This window comes from Passer domesticus, chromosome 1, assembly GCF_036417665.1.
Source record: "Passer domesticus isolate bPasDom1 chromosome 1, bPasDom1.hap1, whole genome shotgun sequence".
NCBI lineage: Eukaryota > Metazoa > Chordata > Aves > Passeriformes > Passeridae > Passer > Passer domesticus.
This window is the reverse complement of record NC_087474.1, coordinates 123,170,919-123,198,719: the sequence shown is the minus strand read 5'-3', so window position 1 is coordinate 123,198,719 and position 27,801 is coordinate 123,170,919. Positions and strand designations below refer to the sequence as shown.

At 38.4% G+C, this 27,801-nt stretch overlaps 1 long non-coding RNA gene across 1 annotated transcript in view; it reads left to right on the top strand.

The window, feature by feature from the left end:
* Positions 1-2,835: 2,835 nt before the first annotated feature.
* Positions 2,836-27,801, top strand: part of LOC135289459 (uncharacterized) — a 96,857-nt gene continuing 71,891 nt past the window's right edge. Inside the window, exon 1 of the long non-coding RNA XR_010352207.1 lies at positions 2,836-3,141. This is a non-coding gene — a long non-coding RNA (uncharacterized LOC135289459). The remainder of the gene's footprint in view (positions 3,142-27,801) is intronic.

Below are 27,801 nucleotides of genomic sequence, written 5' to 3'. Positions count from 1 at the left end.
GATTCCAGAGCAAGATTTAAAGCTACACTGGGGGTTGTACCACTCAGTCCAAAAGAAGTGTAGAAATAGGTTTTGGGATTGCAAACTGACCCCTTTGTAAATATTGTGAAAGCTAATAAAATTTTATGTTACCAAACGTGTCTTCATTAACTGAACCTCTCAATTTCCCAATGAATATTTGCCAGGTAAAATGTTCTGGGAATGTAGAATATTCCATCAGGAAATAATGATGGCTTTGTAGGAAGCTTTTGGAAGAGACCACAAGAAGGAAGACATTATCCTGCCATTGACCATGCAAATAAAGTCTTTCACAGCTGCTTGGAAGGTTAGAACTGTCAGCTGTCCTTCAAAGAGAGCAAGATGCACAAACACCTTTGATGTATTTAATCTCAGTCATCAGATCTTAATCTAGCTATACAAAATACAAAAATGTGGCAGCAGAAACTGAGAAGCTTGGCTAATGAAGGCTGGGGAAAAGCAGATTAAAGGGATAGTAGAAGATTTCAGGGCTGATTTACAGTACAAAGAGTTTCTAAAGCCTACAATGCAACCAAAAGAGACATTGTGCTTTCTGATTTCTTCTCCTTCCCATAATGAGAAATTTGGTAGAGGAATCTATGAGCACATGGGGCCTTTGGGTAGTTGGTTATGAAATCTGTGAAGACCAACAAACTTTACTCTTGATTCCCCTTCTGTTGCTGACAGCCATTTGAGATGAAATAAGACAAACAGTAAAGGATATGTCAATGATGTGGTATATTGTTATCAGAATCGCTTATATTTCCATGCTCTGACTCATCTAAATTTGTCCTGGTATCTTCAGAAGAAAACTTTTTTTCCTGTGTCAACCTCCCCAATTAGTGATATTTCCACAAGTAAAAGGCTATGCCACATGTCAGAAAAATAGGTCTTAGTCTACTTAGTATTTAAAGAGCAAAGAGCTATGCTGTCTGCACTTTCCTAGTGACAATTGCTCCACAGTCCAGACATCATTATATGGCTTACAGATGTTATTTAAGCTGCTACAAGAGGAACCACTTGATAGACAAAGAAGGTCCAGTTCTCATTTCTGAGGATAAGAACATTCTTCTGGTTATGACTGCACACAGGTAGCTTAGTGGGGAACTTGTCAAATATTCCCTATTCTGACAGAGAAGATATTCCATTCACCACTTAAACTTGCTTAATTTCCTGAGATCACACCTCAAAACTAATTTTGTCAGCTATGGGTCCATTTTCAGAAGGCAAATTTCCTTTTTTATGTTACTTCACCAATTTATTCTAGGTTCCCCGATAAAAACTCTTCTGTCTCAATTCACTTATCTTGTAAAGTTCATTGAAGTTCACAATTAATTTGACAGATTAATAATGAATTCTTTCTATGAATTAACTTCAAAGAACAACTTCAATGAGTGTAAGAAATTGATGTCATAACAACAAAATCATGATTTACAGCAAAAATTCCTAATCATGGGCAGTCACCAATCTAAGAAAGTAATGAGCCAATACAGACTTTGGTAACTTAATGACTTTTTAATACCTAGAGCATTATGATCTATCCACTGACTTAGGGAATTGTATCTGGAAAGTGTTAGGTAGGAGGCTTACATAACGTAGTTCATCTAAAGTGCTTTCCTAGAACTTCCTGGGTGAATATTGCACATTGCATTTGAATACAATACTGCTCTGCATTTCTTTTTCTTAGGTTATTTTCACAATTGCAAAAAAATTTGTAAATGTTCATCACAGACTTTTTCCTTTCTGTGTGTCCTTTTCTAGTCTAAGCAGTTTGCAATGACTCGTCTTTGAATTCAGTGCCACATTCAAATGAGAAAATAAAGTTTGAGCATAGATTTATTTTATATTCATTTTAATTCCCATTCCACGTGCTTTTCACAGCTGCTCATTTTACTGAGTTGCTTTTCCAAATGAAAACTCCAGCTGCTCCGGCCTCACAAACCATATAATACATGTTGTATAAGCCTGTTTCAGTAGACTGTTCCAGATACCAAACAGTTATTGTTTTCCTTATTTTCCACCTCTAGCCAGAAAAATCTAGTGTTTAGGTTTCAGTTGCAAATGCAATCCTTTAAAGTCCCAGCAGTTTCTTAGTTGTATTCCTTAGAAAATGAGAGAGAATCACATACTCATAGGATATTCTTAATTGGAAAGTAGTCACAAGGATCATCAAGTTGAACTCCTGGCCCCATCCCCAAGAGTCACACCATGTGAAAGGTGTGAATTCTGAATTTCTTGAATTCTGCCAGGCTTGGGTTTGTGATCACTTGCCTGGGGAGCCTGTTCCAGTGCCCAGCCCTGCTCTGGGTGAAGAACCTTTTCTTAATACCCCACTTAAACCTCCCCTGACACAGCTTCAGACCATCCCCTTGGATCTTGTCACTGGCCACCACAGAGAAGAGATCAGTGCCTGCCCTGCCTCCCAAGAGGAAGTTGTAGACTGTGATGAGGTCTCCCTTCAGTCTCCTCTTCTCCAGGCTGAACAGGCTTCAGCCACTCCTCACACAGCTTCCCCTCAAGGCCCTTCACCATCTTCATTGGTCTCCTCTAGACACTGTCTAATAGATGAATGCCTTTCTTATATTGTGGTGCCCAACACAGCTCACAGCACTCCAGGTGAGGCTGCCCCAGTGCAGAGCAGAGCAGGACAGTCCCCTCCCTTGCCTGGCTATGATGCTGTGCCTGATGCACCCCAGGACACTGTTGGCCCTCCTGGCTGCCAGGGCACTGTTGACTCACATTCAGCTTCCCATCAACCAAGACCCCAGAGCCCTTTCCACGGCACAGCTTTCCAGCACCTTATAGTATTGTTATTTGCAGGGACCCTCATGGCAGGGAGGAATGATGAATCTGACTCCATGTTCTCAGAAGGCTAATTTATTATTTTATTATACTAAATTATATTAAAGAATACTATACTAAATAGTACAGAAAGGATACTTTCAGAATGCTAAAAAGATAATAATGAAAACTCATTACTCTTTCCAGAGTCCTGACACAGCTCAGCACTGATTGGCCATTGAGTCAAAACAACTCACACCAGAATCCAATGAGGCAATCACCTGTGGGTAAACAATCTCCAAACACATTCCATATGTGAGCACAACAGGAGAAGCAAATGAGGTAAGGATTGTTTTCCTTTTTCTCTAAGGCTGTTCAGCCTCCCAGGAGAAAATCCTGGGTGAAGGGATTTTTCCAGAGAATGTGAATACCATATCATAGCTTGCTCTCTTTATTCTCCTCAGTAATTTCTAGGTTATGGGACAACTTAAAAGAAAAGTCAGCATGTTTCCAGCTGAGCCACTTTCCATATGCCTAATGCAAGTAGGCTGACAAGTGAAACCCTTTGGTCACATCATTAATTCAACCCTTTTGAGACATCAAAGAATCCATGTTCATGCACAGCCTTTAGGATAAGTTATTGATCCTGATGCGGAAATACTTTTTACATAGAAATAGCTCTGTAACTCAATGAATTGCCTGGCTTCTGGCCATTGCCAGTCAATGTGACAGAAGGCAAATGTGCCTGTGTTTGCAGGAAACCTCACTTTTAACATCCCCATGAGGCAGTTTATAATGCAAGAGGTCTCCACTTACCCTAGAGAATCTCAGCTCCAGATTACAGTTTGCCTTGCTACAGTTTTCCTTGGAATAGCTGTGGGACACCAAGAAATCAATACTTACTGACAACACAAGCAGATCAGGCTCTGAATTCAGTTAACTCCTATACCAGAAGTAGCAGATTATCTGCGCAAAACTGACTCTTGTTACATTTCTACTTAGTAGGCACACTTTTCCTTCTTGGGAAGCTCAGGGAAGTTGAGTGGGTTTTGTTTTGCTGTTGATAGCAAGGTCTCCTGAGATATTGATTGGAAGTCTGTGTACCTGTCTCACATGCAGTGATGCTGCTCATTGCCACAGACGTTGCCAGCTGTGTGCCAGTATTTTATTTCTCATCGCTGAGCAAACCTCTAGAGGTACTTGCCAAAGGATGTTGCAAAGACTGTTTAGTAGTGCTGCCACTTCCTTGAATCCCCTTGTATTGTCATGACCCAGGAACATACAGCACAAATTAATCTAGTGACAGCAACTGAATAACATATTTTGGAGCCCATGGGAAAGATTTTGAAACGTCCCTGGTATAAAATTCCAGCAACACAGTAGAGACACTTGCTCTGCATCATCAAAACAGCCCTACATTTCAGCTATCTGATGGCTGGATGAAGAAAATAAACTGCAAAAGCAGCTGTTTGGAGTGGTACTATCAAAGAGCCATGCTCATACTCCAAAAAAGGATAAATTTCCAAATCTAATGCTCTAGGAGATGGATCTGCACCTAACTTATGCTAAAAAAAAATCTATATTGTTTGCAAAATTGGTAATAAGAAGTTGGTTGCAAACTGCAGGTGGGTCATTGTTTCGACATTTTCCTTCTCTTTGCCTCTTAAAACCTCCAAACTCTAAACAATGGTTTGCTGTCTAATCCTGAGTATCCTGCATTAACTTTTCAGTGGAGTCTGCTGTTTTATCATAGCACAGGGGATGGGATGAAGGAAAAGAAAAGCTGCTTCTGTTTATTTCAAAATTTATAATTTATCTTTGTGAATGCTAAGATGGTAGCTAAGGATGCAGAAACCAGAACAATTAAACTATGTTGCTCCTCATTCTCATTTTTTTTAGCTTTCTATTTTATGTGCAATTCAACAGATTTTAACTTCAGCTTTCATTTTTGTTAAACAATACCACATATTTCAGCTTCATCTATTTCTATTTACTTTTACTTATATAAAATGTTGTAGTTCAGAAGTAATGGTTTACTGTGAAATTTTTATTCTGTTAAAAATAATGTGTGGAATTAAATCAGTACTGTTATGTTTTCCAATAATAAAAATTTTAAAAAATACTTTTCATAAGCAAAAAAAGTTCTTCCAGGATCATTGCAAAACGTTGGTACAATTATTTATCGAAAACATTACCAACATAAGTGCTGAACACAGAATTAATTTATTACATTAAATAAATATTTAAAATTCTTTCCAGTTTTCAGGGTTTTTTAATATTGAGAAAGACCATCTCCAAGGGTTCATACTTGCTTTATCACCATCAGTTCTGTCTCACTGTCTATTCACCATGATTTTCCACAAAAGACACAGTCCAGTAAGGTCTTGGAGCTTTCAAATTCTGCTGCTTCAGTGAACATCTTCAATCTTTCAAAGGTGATCAGCTCCTTCTTGAGATGGCAGTACAGTATAGACATGTGAATTATTTAATGAGCTATAATGCAGCAACTTTATTTGAAATGCTCTTCAATTCCCTCCAGGCTACCCCGTTTCTATTGCAATATGATAACTAATCTTCTATTTTTTATTGCTTGTGAGCTTACACAAGTTCAAAGCTAAGAGGCTGGGCAATTTTTCATAAGTAAAAATACAAAAGAAAAACCAGATACCTATTAACAGAGCTATGAGTCCCAGACCCCCCTCATCTTTATAATATTTGATAATAAACTCCTTCAATAGCGTTGGGTGTTTATAGCTTTCTATCCATAGTAGATCAATTTTTGCCCTTAGCCTTCAAGATTCTTGTGCAAGCAGTTAATATTTACAGTTAAAACTTTAAAGTAACTCTTTTCAGAAATGACAACTCACAGAGAAAATAAATTTATTTTGAAAATGATGTCAAGAGCCTGTCTACTAAATTGCAAAGCCCAGAAGGTGATGCTATAATACAGCTCAAACTCCCACCTGCTGAGCAGGGTGAGCATTCTCTTGTGCTCTTTGCCTATGATTTTTTTTCTATAACCTGTCATCACTGATGTTTTGAAGCAACTTTCCAAAGAAAAAGAGAGACATCATTATGCTATTCATTATGAATAATTACCTGTTTGTAAGAAACATTAGTTTGTGACAGCCATAGATTTTTTTCTCCACATGTTCAAAATTCAATACAATTCTGCTTCCCTTCATTGGTCATCTGTATTGCTGTGGTAGTGATTAAATATGATTATATACTTGATGAGTCTTTCCCCCTCAAGCAACTAATTTCAAAATGCAGAGTCTAAGTACTTCTACAACTGATTATTTTGTCAATCTATAATATCAACTGTACAGTAAATTAGATGGAGCTCCATGCTTCAGTATTGTCTCATGTCTGAGACTCAGGTGGTATTGATGGGCTGGTTTTGTGCTCATTTGAAATAAGCAGGAATTGAAATGTCGAATATTGTACTGTATTATACATAATAAATCTAACCCATACAAGTGGCTGAAAATGCAAAAGGATGCTTTTGTGGAGAAGGAGGAGGAAGGCAGTAATATTTTGTCTTCCTCCAGGAAAAGACTTTTTTGTGAGAGTTATTAAAAAAAAATTCCTTTGGCTTTTGCTCTTCTCTCTCAGTAATCTTGGCTCTATATTTCTAGACCAGCAGTTTCCCAAGGATCACCCTACCAGCTTCTGACCAAGACCAAAAGCTGGGACATCCCCAGACCACCCCAGGCACACCCAATTTACCCTCTATGAGTACCTTTAGGAACAACCACAATCCTACAAGATCTAGCCCATTCCAGGACCTGTTTTACTTCCAGATCCCCTCTGTAAGGCTCATCCTAGTGACCCAGCCCATGCCCCTGCCCTGCATCACCTACCAGGTTTCTGCAGGCCACATTTGCACCATCACCCACTGCAGCCTGTGGGGTGGCCAGAAGGCAGGAGTTCCAGAAAATCCTGGCCAGAGCTGGACAAACTCACTGCCCCAGTTCTACCAAGGACCAGCTTTACTTCCATGACTCCACAATCAACTACATTTCAGATGCCTGTGGAAGCGCTGGGAATTCAGTGGAACCACAGGAAGTTATCAATCTACAAAATAGAGACTGTTGTCACTCTTCAGAGGGCCTGCAGCATTTTCCAAGACTTTTCTGCTTCTCAAAACGCCTGAAGTGTGTGACACATGTTAAAACCATGCTCTGGTCTTGCTATTCCAGCTGCATGCTCCTGGGTGGCTGATGACTTTCTCCCTGCAAAGCTGAGAGTTGGTCCACACCCAGTTTGTTCTTGGATCCTTCAGAGCTCTCTTGGATTAAATTTGTCTATAGACCTACTTGGGCACCTTGGTCTGGGACTGATTTTTTATTCAAATAAACACAAGACAAATAAATGCAGATTGGTCCTAGGGTGACTCTCACTCAGAGAGATTAACATGCCAGATGAAACCAGTAAGCTAAAAGTGCAAGCAGAAATACTTAATACTAATAACAGTCCCACTAGTTCAGACCACAGTCTGCTCATGTACATTCTGGAAGTCTCCACCATCACAGTCAAAAACTCAAATTCAAAAGCAGAATGTGAGAAAGAGAAAAAGCCCTTTCACCTTAAGAGAAGCTCTTGTAATCCCACGGCTGACCTTTTTTCCACCTAGCTCCTTTGACTCTTGCTGGTGAACAAACCACCTCAACAATGACTTTATAAGTTTCCCTGTGTCTACCCATTTCCCTGGGTCAATGCTCTTCCTTTCAAAGCTGCTGCATCTTGCAGGTCCTGGAGAGCCAGGGAAGCTGCTTTCTGGTGCTCAGAGAGCACAGGAGCATCCAGGACAGAGGCAAACTAATCATGGGAAGGGAAATAACAGCCTGTGGTTTTCTTACCAGATCCTTAGATCACAAATTTTCTGTTATGCTGCTATTACTGGAAACTCATGATGTTTCTGGTCTAGTTAATTATTCTCTTCAAGATTCTTCAGTATAGAAAAATACATCTCATTTCCTTTCCTAGCCATAGTGCTTCATTCTTCCATTCTTCTTTCAGGACTTACCCTTTGCTGCTAGCTGAAGTGATCCTGGTCCACCTTGGCGTGCAGAGTAGGCATTCCTCAACCCTGTGATACATTTGGCAAATGCACAACAGACCCCCAGCCTCCATCTCCATAGTTTCCTTGGATAAGCCAGGTGACCAGGCTCTCATTGACTGATGCACTTGGAAGGCGTGTTCTGCTTAGCGATAGCAAAAATTACCTTCTTTCCACTATGGGCAATAGAGTGGGGGCCTTCTCCAAGCTTCAGGCTGTCCCTCCAATAGGACGATGTCATCTTTTCACAAAAGAACTGTGACATCCCGTTAGTGCAGAGGCAGAAACACACAGAGCAGAAGAGTCCCTTCATGGAGTAAATGAAGCATTACCTCCACCATTTCAGTCCTGGAGGCAGAAGAGCTCTGGCAGATGGACCCCACAGAGCACAGGTACATTGTGGACAGGGCCAGTGCTGCCCTGGCTCTTCTAAGATGCCCACAGGGCCAGGGGGTGCACAGGTCCAGGGGGTGCAGATGCTGTAGCAGCATTGGCACAGCTGTGAAAGTACAGAGAGATTCATGGGTTTCTATAAGTAAAACTTGGAGGAAATGTTAAAAATCTCTATATCTGAATATTCACATTTCACTTTTGGTGTTTATCTTGCCCAAACCCATTAAAACATGCAGGATGACAACAAAGTTGTTTTTACATTCCGTTCATACCTGAATGAATCTTCACCAGACATGATGGTAGTATGTAGCACCGAGGAGTAGGCAAGGGAACAGATGGAAAATCTCATGTCTACTGTCCTCCAGAATTCTGCCTCTCCACCCTAGATAAAACTCAAAATTCTACAAGCATGAAGGTACTTCCTCTTTCTTATTTTTTTTCCCTGCTCTGCTCCAAATCAAATACATTTCACTTGGAAAAGGAAACATATAACAGACTGCAAAGAGAAATGCTGAAGTCTTCCAGGTCTTTTTGGCACAACTGGGCTTACTAAAACATGCAGGAGCCTAGGAGTGCTGACTGGAAAGTGGGCAGCTGTTGAATTCATGTGCTTTTGATACCTGTCAGTGAATTAGTCATTACAGTTCAAATACTCTGATTCTTTTGAGAAGGGTCCATTCATCCCAACCTCTACTTTTCAGACATTTGTCTCTGACATCCTAATTGCCTCAAAACCAAATATCCATACACAAAGTTTTAATTATGGGGCAGATATGAGAAGTAGGGATTCTTCAGCAATTCATAGTTTTTTACTACTGTGGGGTATAAGTACATGACTCTTCATCTTCTTTAAACTGATGTAAAGACATTTTAAAACCCGTACACATGACACCAGGTTCTAATATGAACTGATATCAAGCATGTATCATAAGGCTGCCTTTAAATCAGAATTGCATATAAAATTAATTAAAAAAACCGCTGTCCAACAAGGTAAGGAGCTTGACATCTCTTACTTACACTGATTTTTATGTCCTAGAGTACCTAGACTACAAACACTTAGAACAGGTATTTGTTTGGGATTTTTATATTCCTGCCATCCTGGCCAAAGTGGTAGTTCTTCTATATATATTTTAGTCCTCTAGTTCTGATAGCACAAAATTTCTAGGAGACAAAACAGAGGACATCTGAAGAAAGGCAAACGATGTAACCTTAGATACAAAGCTTGGTGCTCTATGCTCTGCTTATGCTATGATGCACTTCTCTGCCACAGTTTGACTTTTACTTTTCCTAAGTCTGGAAGAACTCAGTCTTAGATGTGCCTATATAGAAGAAAAAAGTAGCACCACATGGTTTTAAAAATGGGGTTTGTGCAACTTTTATTTTCTGCAGGAAATTCAATGTCATGATAGAGGAAATATCTACAATAATTTTGGAAATAAATTTTCATGTGACTTCTCTTAATTTTTCTGTTTAATCCTTAAGAACAGAATGCATGATCCTCACACAAAAATTGCATTTTATGATCAAAATTCCCCTATTCTTTTACAAACAAAGAAATATTAATGCTTTGAGAATATGTTAAGAGCAACAGTGACATGGTAAGAAGAAATAAATGGTTTGTGGGGGAAGGCTGCATATTTAAACTACAAAGTCCTTTCATTCTATGAGGACATCATGTTCTTCTTGGGCTGGTCTGGTGAAAGAGAAAGAAGCAAGAAAATTTCTTCTTATATTTAGTTAGATGCTAGTTTCTATGGAGACAAGTTCCTCCAGTCATTTTTATTTGCAGGCATTAATAGCATAAACAATACAGAGCAGCAAGGGTTTAACCCTGGATTGAACCCCATATTGAACATATTCTGTAGGGAGAAAAATGAATGTCTAAATTGGATACAGGAGCCATTATAGAATCTCGTTAACATTCAATCTTGTTAACTGGACTCTGGCAGTACAAAGCAAAAAACCTGAAGAGTCACATATTTTCATACCCTGTATCCTCTTTTCAAACGTATTTTGTGCAGAAACCTGAGAGGGCAGCATCATCTGCCCTCTGTGTGTCCCTGTGCAGCTGATGACACACATTGCTGTGCATTAATTACCCACCTCTGCTTTCACTGGCACCCACAGAGAGGCTGGTGGCTCCCAAGCCTAAGGCTGTGACAGGCTATGCCAGGAGAGGTGAAAGCAATGAAATAAGCTACCTTTTCTAGTGCAATTGAAGTAATTTGGCATGAATGCGAAGACCCATATCATTTTGTGAATTTAAGTGATCAAAAGGGAAGAAAAGAGCAGCTACTTTCAAGTATCAGGCAATCCAATTTCTCTGAGAGCTTTTTTCCACTTTCCTTTCTCCCCTCCCTGCACATACTTTGATTTCCATTATATTATTTCTAACAGAATGAACAATTTACAGTGAACATTTAGCTATCCACATGTGTCTCTTATATATGCAGATCAGAGTATTGACTTTCTTGAGTTTTCAGGGATTGGGGGAGGGAAGAGCTGTTACTGTTCAAATATTGAATTGCTCAGTGGCATTATATAACAATACTTAATACCTGAAACTTCAATTTCACTATTTATCTGTTTAATTACATGGAGGAATTTGCCTTAAAAAGAAGAAGAATCACCATGGATGCTGAAAGAGATGTTAACTAAATATTTTTAATTCATTCAGAATATATTTCCCAATTAATACATGAAGGTTACTTAATTAAACTACATTTGCCTGTTTTAGCTTTGATAGATACTCCAGTTATTAAATAGGCAGGAATGCACCTTTTTTTTTTTTTCCTTTTTTCCAAAAATATGACACAAACATGGTGGCCTTAATTTGAAACTCAGAAGCAGCAAATAGAGGAATTTGATATTCAGAGTTAAAAGTATTTTCTAAATATCAGCAAAACATATTCAAGGTCTCTGCCAGGCACACACACCTTTAAAATAGAAGAGACAGGACACAGCTGATGCTTTCCCAACTGCGTGCTTTCAGAAATTCCAGATATTAGATACTTAATATCTAACTGCATCTGTGGAAGGTAAGCAAGTGAAATCTGGATTCCTTGCATCCTCTGGCTGGATTGTCTGGTTCTTGTAAAGCATGAATCTGCATGGCTGCAGGTCAGACACCCTCTCATCTGTTAGGGAGAGCATTGATATAAGCACTCTTTTTGCACGACAGCCTTTTCCTCAACAGAGCTACTAAAAACACCTCTCTCTTTCTGTTGAGATTTTTTTTCTACCCAGCAATCCACTTCCACAAAACCTGGAGTAGCTTTATATCCCAGAGGCGAAAGCTGCCCTGCAGCATTTGACTGAAGCAGAACAAAAAGTCCAGGACTGAGGCTGAAGAGCAGGCTCGCAGACAAAAAGACATCACATAAACCTCATGTCCTCAGGAAAGTGACTACTAGATAATTGTAATAGACTCTTTTGTCTCACAATTTGCCAGCCTGAAGCCCTCAGTTATACAATGTGATAGAGGGGTAATATATATTAGGAAGTTTATTTGCTCTGACCACTGCCTGTATCACTTCTGGGCATGTATCAGTTAGTTATTTCTTTTTCTCCCTCCACACAGAGGCTCTTTGATCATTGGCATAACCATTTGAGCTCACCTACGCAGCTGATTTCACTTTACAGCTAAATGTCATCAAATTGCTTAAGGTTAAAAAAAAATCTGAATTTTTTGTAAGTAGCTAGGCAGATATTAGGACTTAATCTGGAAGTTAAAGGAAGTAATATCACAAAAATGTCTTAACAAGAATATCATAAATAAGAGGGATTCAAGGAGGAAATGTGCTGTCAGCTTGGAGGATGAGGATGAGTAAAACAGAGAAATAGAAAACTCAGTGCAGAAAAGATGGTGGAAACTGCAGCAGGATTTTGCAAAGGCTGGGCAAAGGAAGCTGTCAGGTGATGGGCTGGTGAGGAGGAAGAGGAGGAGCAAGAGAGATCTGACCTGTATCAAGTCTGTGCAGAAGTTCGAGAAAAAGCCATATGGTACAAAACTTAAGCCAGGCCAGCTATTCCCAGGGACAAGTGGGGTTTTTTTGGGGCACTGGGTGCATACAGGATGGATACCCATACTGGCCACATGCAACTTGTGGCCAAGTCTCAGTGCAGTGGTGGCTGCCCTGTGCAGGACAGAGCCCATGAAGACCAGGGGGAAAGAAGGAAAGAATAAAATAAAGAGTTGGGAAAATAGCACAGCTGAACTGATGGTGATGAGCAGCATAACAGTGAGATGGTGGAGGCTGAACAAAAACAACTTGAGACATGAATGACCTTGGAGGGGTGAAAATTCACTGAAAAAGGTGGAAAAGAGGGAGGGTAGAAAATAGTGTGTAAAGAAAGTGCAATGCATTTGAGCATGTTTTTTATATCTTGTGGAATTACTTGTATTTTTAATAAAAATTTGACATATTCATTATGACATACCTACCTCTTTCTATAGATTTATAAATTCAGTTCTCCACTCAGAAAGACTTGCTGTCATATAACTTGAAACCTTTTTAAAATCTACCATAAAATACAGCACAGCATCTATAGGGGATAAAAGGAGGAGCAGTAAGCCTTGTGCACAGGAGAAAACTCAGCCACAAAAGGAAGCAGTCATCCAACCTTTCTGTTTGGCACTGCTGTACATCTCCACGCCCCAAGTTAACAAACTGTTGGCTCCCTGATGTGCCTGCAACTCCTCTTTGAAAATAACATATATCTGGCATATTGCAGCTTTCCAAGACCTGTGGCAAAGCAATTAGAAAGAAAATTGGTGCATTATCGATTGCAAACTTAGTGTGGTCTTAGGCAGCTACTTACAATGATTAGACTGCTCCCTTTCTCTCTACTAATTTTCCGCTCGAGTAATCAAGAAATAAGTTTGGATTAAAGACAGAGCGTATTTGACAACTTTGTTACCCAGTTGTTGTGCTCAGGAATTCAAATGTATCTCATATGTCTGGGAACATTTTTTCTGATGCCCTTTTTCTGGGAAACTTAGGCAGCTTGCTGTGACTGTCCCAGTGGTGACTCCACAGAATACACTCTGGTGAAGCTGATTTTCATGACAGTAAGCTGTCTTTTTTTCCCTACTTGGCAAAACTCTGTTTCTTCCCACAGTTTTACAACAGAAACATGAATGAAGAGTTTCCAGGCTGATTTCAGCACTGGGTGCTGTAAATGAGCACACAATCTGCAAAGAGTAGAGTAGTTACCGCCTTCAACTGAGCTTTCCTGTTGCTGCTAACCCACTCTACATAAGACACAAACACATAAAATTCTACATAAAACATATGCTGTTATTATCAAGAAAATGAAAAGATAAGCAGCCTTTCTTCATCTCAATGAGCTGTAAAAGAATGCTAAAACTTTAGTGAACCTCTACACAGCTGATCCAGCTAAAATTATGCTTCTGAACATGATGAGTACTCCTAGAGTTCCTCTCAACTGGCAGTGCTTATGAAAGTGGAGATATTATTTACAAGTCCTTAGCACTGCATTTCCAGAATTCTTAGTATAATGAGGAAACCCTTTATCCACCAAGCTGAAAAACCACCATTCTTGATGATTTGACCATCTCTAAATGAAAAGCAGAGCTGAGCTCATGCTGAAAAACCCATTGTGTTTCACCATGCCAAAGGGTCCATCTGCTCACTGGCTGTAACTCTAAGAAATAGGGACACTGACTTTTACCCAAACTGTAGAGAACATCACAAGATTTTGAGGTAGTCAATGCTTATATCTAAACTGCATGGGATTTTTCAACATTTGTTTATATAGCCTACTACCACCAGAAAATAAAAATCCATCTAGATAATATGTTTTGGATACTGAAAGAGAGGAAATATTTCTTGCAATTGTTGAAGACCTATAAACAGTTACTCCATCCTCACCAGCAGAAAAGTCTCCAGGGGAGGGCATTGAATAATACGTGTTTGTACATGCAAGTAATGCAATGGAAAGGTTTAATAATCTTTGGTCTGCAGACTTTAGCACCAGCTCTTCAGTGGCTTGTGGCAGACCCTAGAGTAATCTATACACTGTACCAACAGATCAAAAAACAAGGTGTCCCCGATGCCTGGGAAAGTTTGGCATCTGACTCCATTGATTCAGAATGCTGAACTATTGCTTTATTAAACTATATTATATTACATTATACTATACTATATTAAAGAGATACTATACTACAAAGAATACTAAAGAAAAACTCATGACTATCTCCAGACAGGCAGGACACAGCTTCGAGTGATTGGCCAAGGAAACAAAACAATCCTCAGCAGAATCCAATTAAGAATTCCCTTCAGGTAAACAATCTTCCTAACACATTCTACATGTGCAAAAACAACAGGAGCAGCAAGTAGAGATAAGACTTCTTTTCTCTTTTTCCTCTCTGTGCTTCTCCAGGAAAAAACCTAAGAGAGAGAATTATCTCCCTCTCTGTTCAGAGAATGTGAATGCCACACCAACAGCGCCTGAAAGGAGTGGGTCAACTGGACAGAAAAGTGCAGTCTCCACTAGCCCTTTTTTTTTCTGATGAGGAGAGAATCTCCTCATTGACCCCCTATGGCTGACCCCCAGAGTACCTTGGAGCACACAAACCAGTTTTTCTCCAATGACCCCAGCCAGAGCAGCAGCCCACGCAACCCCGCAGTCACTCCTGGGCGTGGGGACCCAGGGGCTGCAGAGGAGCTGGCCTGCAGCACACCTCCCTCCTCTGCTTAATTCAGGTCCCCAGCTGGCAACACCAGCTGCCTCCTGCTGCACTACAAGACAAATAGAGCCAGTTGAGCCCAGGTCCTATAGATCTGACAGATGTGCTAGGCCAGGGAAGAAGAGGATGGCCACGTGGGCCATTGCTCTTTAGAGCTACAGCTCCCCAGCCCATGAGCATACTGGACATTAAAAACTGACTCATCAAATGAGTCAATGTAGTTAGTTGGGACAGGATGTGGTGAGTTCATATGGCTGCTTTATCAGTGTTGATATTTTCTACTTTTGCCCTGGTTTATTTTACTTTTCATTCAGTAGAAAATGCAGCATCTCCCACCCCAAGGAGAGCCCCTGCCTGGAGAGTCTCTGCCTCTCCCCATAGTGTCAATGGCAGCAGAATCCTTTCCCGGGTCAGGTTATGAAAGTGCTTGGAGAGGAGGCAGGGGGAAATCAATTCTTACAGATGTGTCCCACTGCAGAACCCCACTCTAAATGAACTTTTTTTTCTCCTTCAATTCTACAAATTGCTGCAACAGCAGAGGCAGGCTTGTAATACTGATATTTATTCTCTCACAGCAATGTCCACACAGAGTTTGCTTACTCAAGCATTGTACAAGAGGGGTCTAGCTCTGTCTACAATGCTGCAGCTGTATCAAAAGAAAGGAGATGTGGCTTGCTCGCCCTTTGTGTGGGATGGCACAGCAGTGTTTGAAGAGGACTGTGTTCTCTCTCAAATAATAACACTGACAGCTTATTCAGAGTACTTGATAGGGACAGCATCAACACAGGATGATGCTAGTTCTAAACCTGCTAGTTCTGTGCTGGAACACAGAATTTTGCTGTATTTCTTAGATTTTTTTTTTTCAGTTTCCTAGTGGATGTTTTTCCCCATGTCACCAAAGGTATTGTCTGAAGAAAAGAAGAAAGCAACCTGCAAAAGTATCACGTGTACAACAACAACAAAAAAAGCTAACAGCTTCCACGTGACAGAATAAACAGCTCACTAACTTATCTGGCAAGAAGAACAGGACTGAAGCAAATAAAACCCATTTTCTCAGAGGTGATTAAACAGAACTGTGCTGCAGGTACAGTTAAGCACAGTTAAGGTTTCAAGCACAGCTGTCAAAGCTTGAACACTGGCTGTTCCCCAGTGTTTGTGTCCTTATCTTCTCCTACAGTGTCTGAACATTGCAGGTTCACTTCAAATTAAGCTGTTTCAAAGTAGCCATGCTCCCTGAAATGTGAAAGTTTATATTTAATGGCTTTTGGTTTTTCTCAGATTGGTCAAATAATGACATATCCTAAGGAAGATTTTATTTTTTATTAAAATTCCTTGGTTTTACTGGCAAGACCTCAAAAATAAAAATGTAGTATAAAAAGAGATCAACTCTGGTCCTGAAATGACCTAGGCATTTCTTAATTTTCTCACAGTAATACTTCATAATCCCTTGACTGCTAGCTAATTTAATTTTTGTGCTAGGAAAAAAAAACCTGAAAATGAATTATTCATTTTTGTGTTGAAGGGATTTTATTTTTTAATATCACTGGTGAAGACAATTACTTGCAGCCTTCTTAAATGGTAGAACTATATAATAGGACTTGAAATATTCATGCAAATTAATGCAGTCACAATTGCTTGCATTTACTCCTTTTGTCAACAATATGAGTAAGTGATTAAGCTATTTCTATGATATTTTCTTTTCAGCAGGGGAACATAATTTTTGAGAATATATTTCTTCAGTCTTAACTGACAGAACAAATATATCATTTTTGGCAAATCTGCCATTGATCTTTGATCCATACTTGAAAGACAGGATTTACTGAAATATTTAAGTTATTTTAGATTAAGATAGCAACCCTTCTTAGACAGACAATTTAAAAAATCTATCTGAAATCGCAGATAATTTTGTTACTTATAGTTGCTATCCTTCTCATATCATGAGTAACTTGATTACTTGCAACTGGTTCTCAGTTTTCAATTATCATGAATTACTCTGTACATTAATTCTTTTCAAAAAATAGCAGGTTGATCAGAATAGTGTAATGAAAACTATTTTGAGATGGAAAAAGAAAATTTATCAGTTTTTGTGATGATGTCACAAAAACATCATTTTCTTGGAATTTCTGAGAATTTTTTTTTAATGAGAAAACTTTTCTTTGCATTGGAGAAAGTTCTCTGCAGTATCAATTTAGACTCTTTTCCCCTTCTAGAAAAATCCAATCAATAGGAAGTGTTCTCTATCTTTTTCTCCTTATAAGATCCAATACAGAATTTTTTTAAGTCTTCCATTTTATCTCATACTTCCCATAAGCCAAAAAGGAAGAAACAAAGACAAGTTTTCATACAGTTTTAGGTGAAATTATAATTTCAGAAACATAAGAACTTCACTTAAATAGAACTTAACATTGTCTTGGAAATACAATGCATTTTCTGTGAGTTGATATAAACATGTCTAAACTCAGTTGAAGGGAGGAAAGGACAAGTGATCTCTTGTGTACATCCCAAATCTTCAGATGGCATTTGCTATATTTTATGGTTCAGTATTGCTGTTGGTATCTCACTAGACACTATTCAAAGAGATCAGTTTTCAAAATTTTAGATTGGGGTGTGCAAGAATACTGTAGGAAGCTGCTAAGCAGAATATCAAAGCCAGAGAAGTTAAATGGGCTTTTTACTCCTGAATAGTTTTTATATGGCATTGCAATCTGTTCTGTTAAAAATTCGATCACTTCAGACAAATTTATAACAAGAAGGGGAAGAGAGTATTTAGTAAAGAGAGAAGTCAAAAGAAGATACCAGAAGCAATACAAATATGAGAGGTCTTTTGTCCAATAAAATTTTCATAGAAAAGTTTGGTTGACATGATAGATGAAGGATACTGAAGTTTAAAAATCACACAATTGCCAATATCTTAGAAAAATGAGTCTCACTGCTACTATTGTTACAGCCTCTGTGCGGATTGTACAAACTTTAGGAGTCAAGTAACATGTTATTGGTCTCCCAGGATTACATTCTGAAGTAGGATTTTAGGATTAAGCTTCTCTAAATAATTCAAGAATATGGTTTCCCACAGGAAGAGCAGCATGTAAAGAAATGGTATCCATGTTGCAGGCAGTTGTAAAAACCATGGAGTCTTCAATTCAATGTGTTCTCCATTACTGCAATGTGTTGATGATGGTGGAGATGAGGATTACACAAAAAACGGAGACTCAGAGCTATTTAAGATATTTAAAGTCAGGAACACATTAATTTTTAAAGAATATTCATTAAGATGGACTGACTAGGGCTGGTATTGGTGCATCAGGGTTTCCACCTTTCCTTTTCTGGGCTGTTAATACAGGTAGGTGACTGCCAAACAATCTTTTCATATCTAAATCAGCATTCATTATTAGTGGTCTCTACCATCTGACAAAGAATTGTGTATATGGAAGAAAACAACAACAGCAGTTGAGCAACACCCACATTATTGTGAGGTCTAATATGAATGGGGCAGGGGACAAGGGTTGCAATAGCAGGCTAAGGCTCTCACATTAATTGAAAACACCTGCAGGGATCCACAGATCTTATAGGTACTTCTGTGCTCTTTATAATCTGCTTTGCACCCACACGATTTTCTTTTAAGCTCACAACAACATGTTGCTGCTTCTAAACAATTCCCTACTTTGAAAAGCATAATCACATATCCACCAAGTTGTAATTATTGTTGTTTTGAGGGCTGCAGGTAAAGCAGAATAAGATTTATCCCCTTTGGTTGAAAAAACAATTCATACAATAACTACAAAATATTTTTTGCTGAATAGAAATATTAAACTAGATTGAAATGTTAATTGCTAAAAATATTTTAATGTCTGTTGCTTGGGGACTGAATTCTGGGATCCTGAATCATAATATTTAAGGTATTTCAAATGTTTGGATCCCTTAAGTATCAGGTAATGGGCCATAGCAACAAAAAAAGTGTCTTAATAGCCACAGATTTTTCTAGGAAACAATTCCATAGCCAGTGTGAATAGGCTGGTAAATTCAAGGAGAGCAAGGGCAAGGTGGTGCATTGCAGGGCTGTTAGATGTGTGTTTCCAGGCACCTCAGCAATCCACAGAAGTGTCCTCTCAGGACAGGACTGGCTGGGGAGTCCTAATTTTGAGGAGAATCAAAATAAATTTGGAAGAACTCCTTCATCCCCTCATTTGTGTAAGCATAATTTAGAGCTGATGGCCTCACACATTTCAGTGGGAATTGTTCTATACAATACAAATTTAGCTGAATCTTAACACACATTTTACCTATGAATATTTAAATGTACCTGAGATAGGCTAGGATTTGGTTGGGAACAGCTAAATAAGAGTTCTTGTGCTATCAGCACTTCAGATCTAGAATGGGAGCAGAATGTATGAAATTAATATTCTCCAGTGTTGTTGGCTGGTTGTTGGCTAAGATGCATGGGTAGCACAACAAATTCAGATTAAACTGCAATATATATTGACCATCTGGAGTAGTAAGCTTTGCAGACAAGTGTAAGGTTTTCCTTTAGAAAGAGGATCAAGAAGGAATGGAGTCATGCAGTCCAGGCCTGCAGACATCCTCACAAGGCACTGCTGAAATAAAAGAGCAGCAAGCCAAGTAAAGGGCAACTTGCTGCTGGGCAGGGCAAGCTGCAAGCACTGCAAACACAATATCTTAGAATTGTGTCAAACATCTTTTATTAAGAGGAAAAGATTAATGCTCTGGTTTGGATGCATATGAATGGATATGCCCAGAAATCCTGTTCTGAAGAAACAAACTCAGTGCAAAATGTGTAAAAGCTGTGTTACATGTCTAGGTGGCATTGCTGAAAGAATCAGAGTTACTCCAAAGCTTTAAGTCCCGTCATTTACATTTCAGACATGGGTTTCAGCATACTGTAATGTGCTTAGGAGCCTGCAGGACTTACCCAAAAACTATGCAAGTAACTAAAAATCTCCCCAATGATTTAAATAGGTTTGGTTGAAGCCAAAAAAGCCAGACTCCAGAGCAAGTGTAGGATGACGTGCATATGTGTGTGTGCACTGGGGAAGCAGCACACACACAGATCCTGCTGTGAAATTAGAAAAGGAAGCAGCTGGTGAACTAACCCACAGAGCTTTGGACTCCTCAGGGTAATTAATCTCGTACAAAATATGGAGCTATGAAGAAGGAAGAGTTAATATCACAGTAGAGTCATAAGCATCTGCCACTTGAACCTGACATGGTAGCACCACAGCCCTAATTCTGGGTTTAAATTATCAGTACATGTGAACAGCAGGCGCTGCTCCAGTGAAATGCAAGACAGGAAAAATATGCTCTACCTGGATATAGAGTTTAGCCTAATAAAATGTTGGATAATATACAATAACATCCCTAAACCCTAAAATAAGAAGTAAATTCAGCCCAAAATTGAACACATAAACTTTATTTTTTTACCATTTTTTCATCTTTTATTTCTGTATTGCCCTGTGGTTCAAGTTAATAATTTTGTTCTAGCCAATATTTTGCTAAAAATATTAAACGCACCAGAAAGAAGTTAAAACCTTGTACTTGTTCATAAATTGTGATGAAAGTAAGGCTCAATAGTCTTAGCTATATCCTGAAAACTTCTTCATTGCCGTTGTTTCCCTCTAAGTCTGGACTATTGAAAAATTGTGCTCCCAGAGAAGTTATGTGGGCCACCTCTAACTATTGTGTTTACTATTTAATTTGGTTTTTTGCACATTGGTAGAAAAAAGAGATTAGTCTCATATAAAGAAAATAAGACAGTTACTTTTAGAAGAGTAATTTTCTTTATTCCCTTTGCAAAAATGGAAGTGTAGCAATGTAATGTTAGCCAAGCAATGCTGTTTCTCCTTACAGATAAACAATTTTGCTTTGTTCATCTTCCAGCAAGCATATTGTGGGTAACTTCCTAACCAAAGGCTCTCTCTTTTCCCCTTAAAATCAGTTTTTGAAAATGTCACACTTCTACAGGCTCTCCAAATCATGCATGATAAAGCACCCAGCAATGTTTTCTGTTGTTAAAAACTCCTGCCTGATCTTAAGAAAAAAAACCCAAACCTACCATGAACAGCTAAAATTCAAAACTATTTATGATTGCAAAATGCCTTTTCCATGCTCAAAACCACTATCCTCTCCTAATACATCAAAGCCGCACTGAGAAGATTGCTCTGTATTTGAAGGAACAGACAGGATCCTGAAAAGTACTGTTTGAAGAATGTGATTACGCATCCCACTTCAGAAAACATAAACTGTGTGGTAAAGAGAGCGGGCAGGTATCACAAAAAATAAAGGTTTATATTGTGCCTTGTTGATTGTATCTGGTGAACGACAGTAACACCAAAGTTTTAGCTTCATTTAAGGTTAAAAAAAAATCTCCCTTTACTTATAACACAATTTTGCTTAAGGCCTCTGTTGAAATACATTATTTTGAACTCCATAGGGTAAAGATAATTTCATGTCAGCATATATTGAGGAAACTCAGTGGATCAGGTGTCTCAGGAATGTTTCAGCTCTAGCTCACTTTTGCAAGTCCACAACAGGTTTTCCCATGATTTATGGTTTCATCTCAGTGGAGTATGTAAAGCTGAATTACTGATCCCAGTTTCAGCCAGAAATGGCAAGAGTACACAACAGCTTGTACCTAGCTACCTTTTGCTTCAGAAAGAACAAAGAAAGGGATTGGCAAACTTTCTTGCCCAAGAAACTCGCTTTGTGAATTCAGGGTCAAGAAACACAGAGACATGTGCAGACTCCCATTTTGTGCCACCTATGTCATTAGAACTTTTGCATTTCCCATGCCTGAAATCTGACAACTTTAATGAACAAATGAATAATGAAGAGTAAAATGCTATTGTGTTTAGCATTAAGAAAAACCATTTTCAGAAGGAATTCATTTCAACAAGCCATGAGAGGATTAAATTTTTGTAATCTATTTCCTTCCTACTCTTATTAGTTACTGCTGCTACCAGGAGATCAAGTTAAATGTCAATTTCAAATAGTATTTTTCAAATGTATTTTTTATTAGCAGCTATTTGCCATGTTTGAATAGTGGCTGTGTAAGGTTTGCTTCAACTGTTCATTTTTCAAGTATCTGCTGGGTCCCAAGCTGCTGTTTTTCCTCTCCAAACAGGATAGGTGCAATTTAAAACCAAGGACTGAAGAATAATGAATTTTCATTGAAAATTTTCAAATTAGCAAATATGAAGACTGCAATCTGTGAGGTTTCAAAATTCGAAGAGTTTTCTCAATTGAGTGGAATAAATAGTTACACTTCTACTTTTTTGCTGCTTTTGTTAATGAGCATCTTCCTGAATCAGGAAGAACTAGGAAGAACCAAAAAGAACCAGGAAGAATCAGAAAGAATGAAAGACAAATATTTGGTCAGGAAATATGTCTGTTAATAAGCCAAAGATGTGAACTTGTACCACAGCTTTGGCAGTCCATAGACAGAGCTCATCTAGAGTACATAATAGTTGTAACTGTTTTTGAAAAAGCATACTAGGATAAATCATAAGATTATGCTATTTACCAAGGAACAAAATCGCAGATATAAGTGAATTAGAAGTCAATAATCTAATAGCCTCAAAAAGGGTTATTGGATGCATACTCCAAGACTAATAGATAGTCTTCCTCATCATTTAATAAAACTTGAATAATGTGGTCTTAGGGAACAATCCTTCTATAGACAGGATGATGGACACATGGTAATACATTTTATAGCAGAACATGTAATTTCATTTTTTACTGCCTTCCACCTTCCCAAATTCATACATTTTCAGACAGAAAAACAAAAGTTGTAGCACAATTTTCAAAACCATATAGCAGGCATCTTAGTTGGGAGATGCGATATTATTCTCTCACTTGTTGAACACATCTATTTACATATCAATTACAGTATTCATAGTCATAATTATTAGTGCTTGATTCCACTATATAGATTCTTGAACCCTGAGCTTTTATAAGTCATTTAAGAGCATAGCTATACAAAAAATAGCCCCTAATTTTCATTTTTTTTCAGTGGTTCTACTGCTAGTCTAAAGGAAGTGCTTGTTAACGTGAATGAGTAACAAAGCTAAGCTAATGTTAAGTAAAAAAATTATCAAAATCCAACATGTACATAAACTAATAGCTGTCTTTGCAGACATTTGGATACTAAAATTAAATCTAAACCAGGATTTTAGATTAAAGATCTCAAGTGATGTAATCATTGTGTTTACACTTTGTTTATATGTTTTGGGAAAAAAAGAATAAACACACCATGATACTTCTCTCCTTAACAAGGTATAACACTTTGTTATCATTTGTTTGCTGATAATTTTGCCACAAGGAATTGCAAAGGACTGTCATTCCCCATGGTTGTTCATAGAATCAAACAAGGAAGGAAACTTGACCCTGAAAATTTCTGTCTATGAGGAGGTGGTTGAAAAATTTCCCAGTTGTGCCATATGAATACTTGAATGTTAAATGCTGTCGAATGTTCAAAGGCAATTTATCCTCTTTTTTTCGTTTGAAAACAGTGAATTTCCAGTAGTATTAATAACTGGTTTAGGAGATATACAGGTTGATCTACAGAAATTTATAGAAAATTTAGTAGATTTTATACAGAAATTTTTTATAAAAATCTGACATATACTTGTCAGCAGGTAAACCTGCCTCTTCACAATGAGCACAGGCCAGACAGTGCCTGGGAGCTGCATGGTGGCTAATGAGATGCACAAGAACTACTAGCAGAGCTTCCAAAACTGGAAAGCAATCTTAGTAACTCCAGTCTTGCTACTCCTGAGTCAGATTTTTGCCAAAATATGAGTAAAAGACTGTGCTGGTTTTGGCTGGGATAGAGTTAATTTTCTTCACAGTGGCTGACATGGGTGTGTGTTTTGGATTTGTGCTGAGCACAGGGTTGGTACTATGATGGTTTTTTTACTGCTGAGCAGAGCCAAGGCCTTTCCTGCTTTTTGTGATGCCACGCTGGTGAGGGGGCTGGGGGTGCATGGGAGGGTGAGAGGAGACACAGCCAGGACAGAGGGACAAACTGACCAGAGGGACATTCCAGACCTTATGCCATCATGTTCAGCATAGAAAGTGGGGGGAAAGAGGAGGAAGGAAGGACATTTGAAGGGATGGTGTTTGTCTTCCCAAATCACTGTAATGTGGTGAGGCCCCATTTTCCTCTGGATGGCTGAGTACCTGCCTGCCTGTGGGAAGCACTGAATTAATTCCTTGTTTTGCTTTGTGTGTGGCTTTTGCTTTCCCTATTATGCTGTCCTTATCTCAACCCATCCAGCTTTTCCCCTTCCAACACTCTCCCTGATCCTTCTGGTGAGGGAGTGAGCGAGCAGCTGTGTGGGGGCTGGGTGAGGGCTGGGGTTAAACCACCACAAAGACACATTTTTGTATTAGCTATTGGAATGTGAGAAATTGTTGGGATGAATAAGCATGTTAGTTTAAAAAACCCCACCTCATGATTATAGGAGCAACACCAGGTGCTAATGCTTTGCAGGTGACAGTCCATGTCTACAAGAATAAAAGAGAAACTCTACCAGGGAGAGGAGCTGGCACCAACCTCCCTTCCCCAGAGGCTGCCCAGTTAAAGCCCATTCATGGAGAGGAAAACAGATGTAAGGAGTTGGGACAGACTTCAGTGGAATTTCATACCCTTCCCATAAAATGCTTTTTGCCTTCCTGACTCCATGGAAACATAACAGTCAGTAATACCAAAGGGGAAAAGAGTAGTAGCCAAAAGGAACAGACCTGTGGAGAAATCAGGCCTATGTTAGCAGACAGAAAGATAATCAAGTGGGGGTTGTTGAGGTGAAAAAGTGGATGTCTCCTTGGCAACCTGAGATAAACTCATGAAAAATGCAATGGGTTTGCTATGAGGGAGAAAATGACAATCAGATTAATATTGAATCAAGATGCTTCTATTTAGTGTAGGTAAACAACTCTCCAAGTGATGTGAATGCATAAAATATTTCTTTATTCTCTTTCTAGAGTGGCCTACACATTCTAGTTATCACTGACATATCAATGTGTTAAACAGGTCAGAGAAATAGGCATGGAAACTGATGCTGATTAAATTTTATTCTGATTTCTGGAAAGCAGTACTACAGTGGAGTTGTTGCCTATTTTATTACTTTTTAATTTGGTTTCCTAATCTGATTTTTCACCTGATTAGAAGAGGGATGAAAACAAAAGGTTTATGATTAATATTTGATAGAAAAGTTAGGAAGTGTTTTCCAGTTCAATATTTGCATTTTCTTTTATTCTTTTAAGTTCTGGCTGTAGGTTCTTTCTTGACTTTTAATTTGCCTCACAGAGATTTGGAAGCTTGATGATAAATTCTCTTTTCCCTTTTGTGCGCTCAATGTGAGACTCACAAAACAGGGATTTTATTTCAGTCTGAAAAATAGTCTATAATAAAATATAATTTCAGTTCCTGAATAGTTGAGGATGAGGCAAAATTTCTTACATTTCTGAGATGGGGAACACCACCTTCCTGACAAAGCCTGATTCCACTCAATGTGATAACCAGATTGAGTGATTCCACTCAATCTGGTGATAACCAGATAAGGAACTCTGTTGTGTGAAATCCTACAGACAAATTGCCATATATAAATTCATAATAAAGTTTTGTCATTAGCATGGAAGATATTGAAATATAAATTACATTGATTTCTTAAACTTTAAGCATAGGTTTTTCTTTATTTGAATTTTTTCTGACCTTTGCCTATATATTAGCACTCTAGCACTCATTACGCATTCACATCTGGACATGTTGTGCATGCACTGTTTTTTTTTTAATGTATTTGTGAGTTAATGTTTTATTCTTTGACATTCTTAACTATGTTAAATCCCATTGTTTCACTATAACTATTCCTCTCTTACTTTTAGAGACAGTGTACTCTTTAGCTTAGCTGTAGTAGGTTTTCCTTTAAGCTGAACAAGAAAAAATACTGATGGAATACAAATGACTGGCTAAAAAAGATACTGCCCTGCAGCAAAGAAACCATTAATAATTAATATGTATTATGGTCAAGAATTTACATAGTGATATTTTAGATCCACCAAAGGATCAATATTGACTGTTTATTCTGATTCCCTGAGACAGGTCAGGAATTTTGTTTATCAGTTTCCAAATCTATCCCAAGAACTGCAGAATCGAGCTAGGCTGTTAGTGAGCAATATCCCAGTGATTTTCAGCTAAAGCTGGAAAACTATGAGGACTGCAGCACAAGGCCTTAGGTTAAAAAAACTCTCACATCTACCATTTTTCACTTAAATAAGTATTTGAAGTTTAAAAAAATTATGTAGACTCTAGTCTAGGAAAGTATCTCTGTTCAGAACAGCGTTTGACTCTCTGTAAAGACTCATACAGTGATGATTTAACACTTAATCCTTATATTAAAAGTACTTCATCTTGCTTATCAGACTTGACAAACTACAAATTTTCAATCCACTGTTAACACTCCACACCCAAAGAAAAGCATTTGCATATGTCTTTCTTTGGGAATAATATTTGAAGTTGGGATATATCCTTTAGTCTAGGCAATAGCTTCCTCTTAGACACAAATTTATTACCTCTGGCAGGGAAAAGCCACACTTCAAATGAGTAAATATGTAATAAAACAGTTGAATGAAATACTGGTGAATTTTCTATAACATTTATTTTGCAATTTTTTTAACAGACCACGTAGATTTGGGTTTTTCTTAAACTAAGAGACAGCCCTGGGGCTAAAGTTGTGTAACCAGCCCTTGCACCAACCCTACCAGTGTGTTTACAGTCAAACTTGATGTTGGGGCTACTTCCAGGCACCAAAGCATATCCCCTCTCTCCAGACATGTTTTTTTTCCCCAAAACACACAAGGGGATAATTTATTGTTCACCTCCCCACCTCTGTGTTTGGTCCACGACTGGCTCCAGGACCATGGCTGTGTGCAGTGCTGGCTACATGACCTGGGAAAGAACCATCATTTTCCACATTCATACTTAAGATTGGAGCAGAATCTCTTCTGGCACCCATTGTACATCTTGTCTGAGGACCAATGAGCAAAACAGGAGAGAAAAAACACACTGTCATGGTCTCAGAGGAGGATTTTATTTCTTTTGTGTTGGACAAGCTAAATTCAGCAAGGAAGTTATGTCAACATTGGAATAAAGTGGTGCCAGGAATGGTATAGTGGGATGTTGAAAATTATAAAAATTGCAACTTTTACAGTAGCTGACAGTCCAACTCTCTTAACACACAGTCAGATTGTTTGAAGTTAGTAACTACAGTTGTATCAGCAGCAGGGGGGCAAACACAACTGCGTGGTTCTTCATAAATCTGACCGCTGACTTCAGTTACTTATTTGAAAGCAAATACTGAAGGTCAGACTTAGTATGAGTGCACACCAATGCAAATTTTTCACTATTCTACATGCTAATGGCAAGAATCTCACCCAGACCACAAATTAATTAAGAATTTAACCTGAAGAATCTGGAGAAAAAGTACATCATGTCTGCTTAGCATTTTATTCAACTTTTCATCTGCTCATGTCATCAGAACAAACCAGCTGGTAAAATATTTTGGTGTATTTTTATAGGCTTTGCAAGCAGTACTATAAAGAAAAAAATGTATACCAGTATCTTAAAAGCTGCTATGTTGGCATGCATTCCTGGAGATATTTTTTTCCACTCTTTAATGTTAGTTCATTCTTACAAATGTTGATTTAAAATGTCTACAAGTCTAATCTTAATAATAGGAGATTCAACTGCTCTCATAAGGAATTTCAAATAATATTAGGGCCAAAAATTTTATTTAAAAGAAAAATACACACACAAAAGAAAACA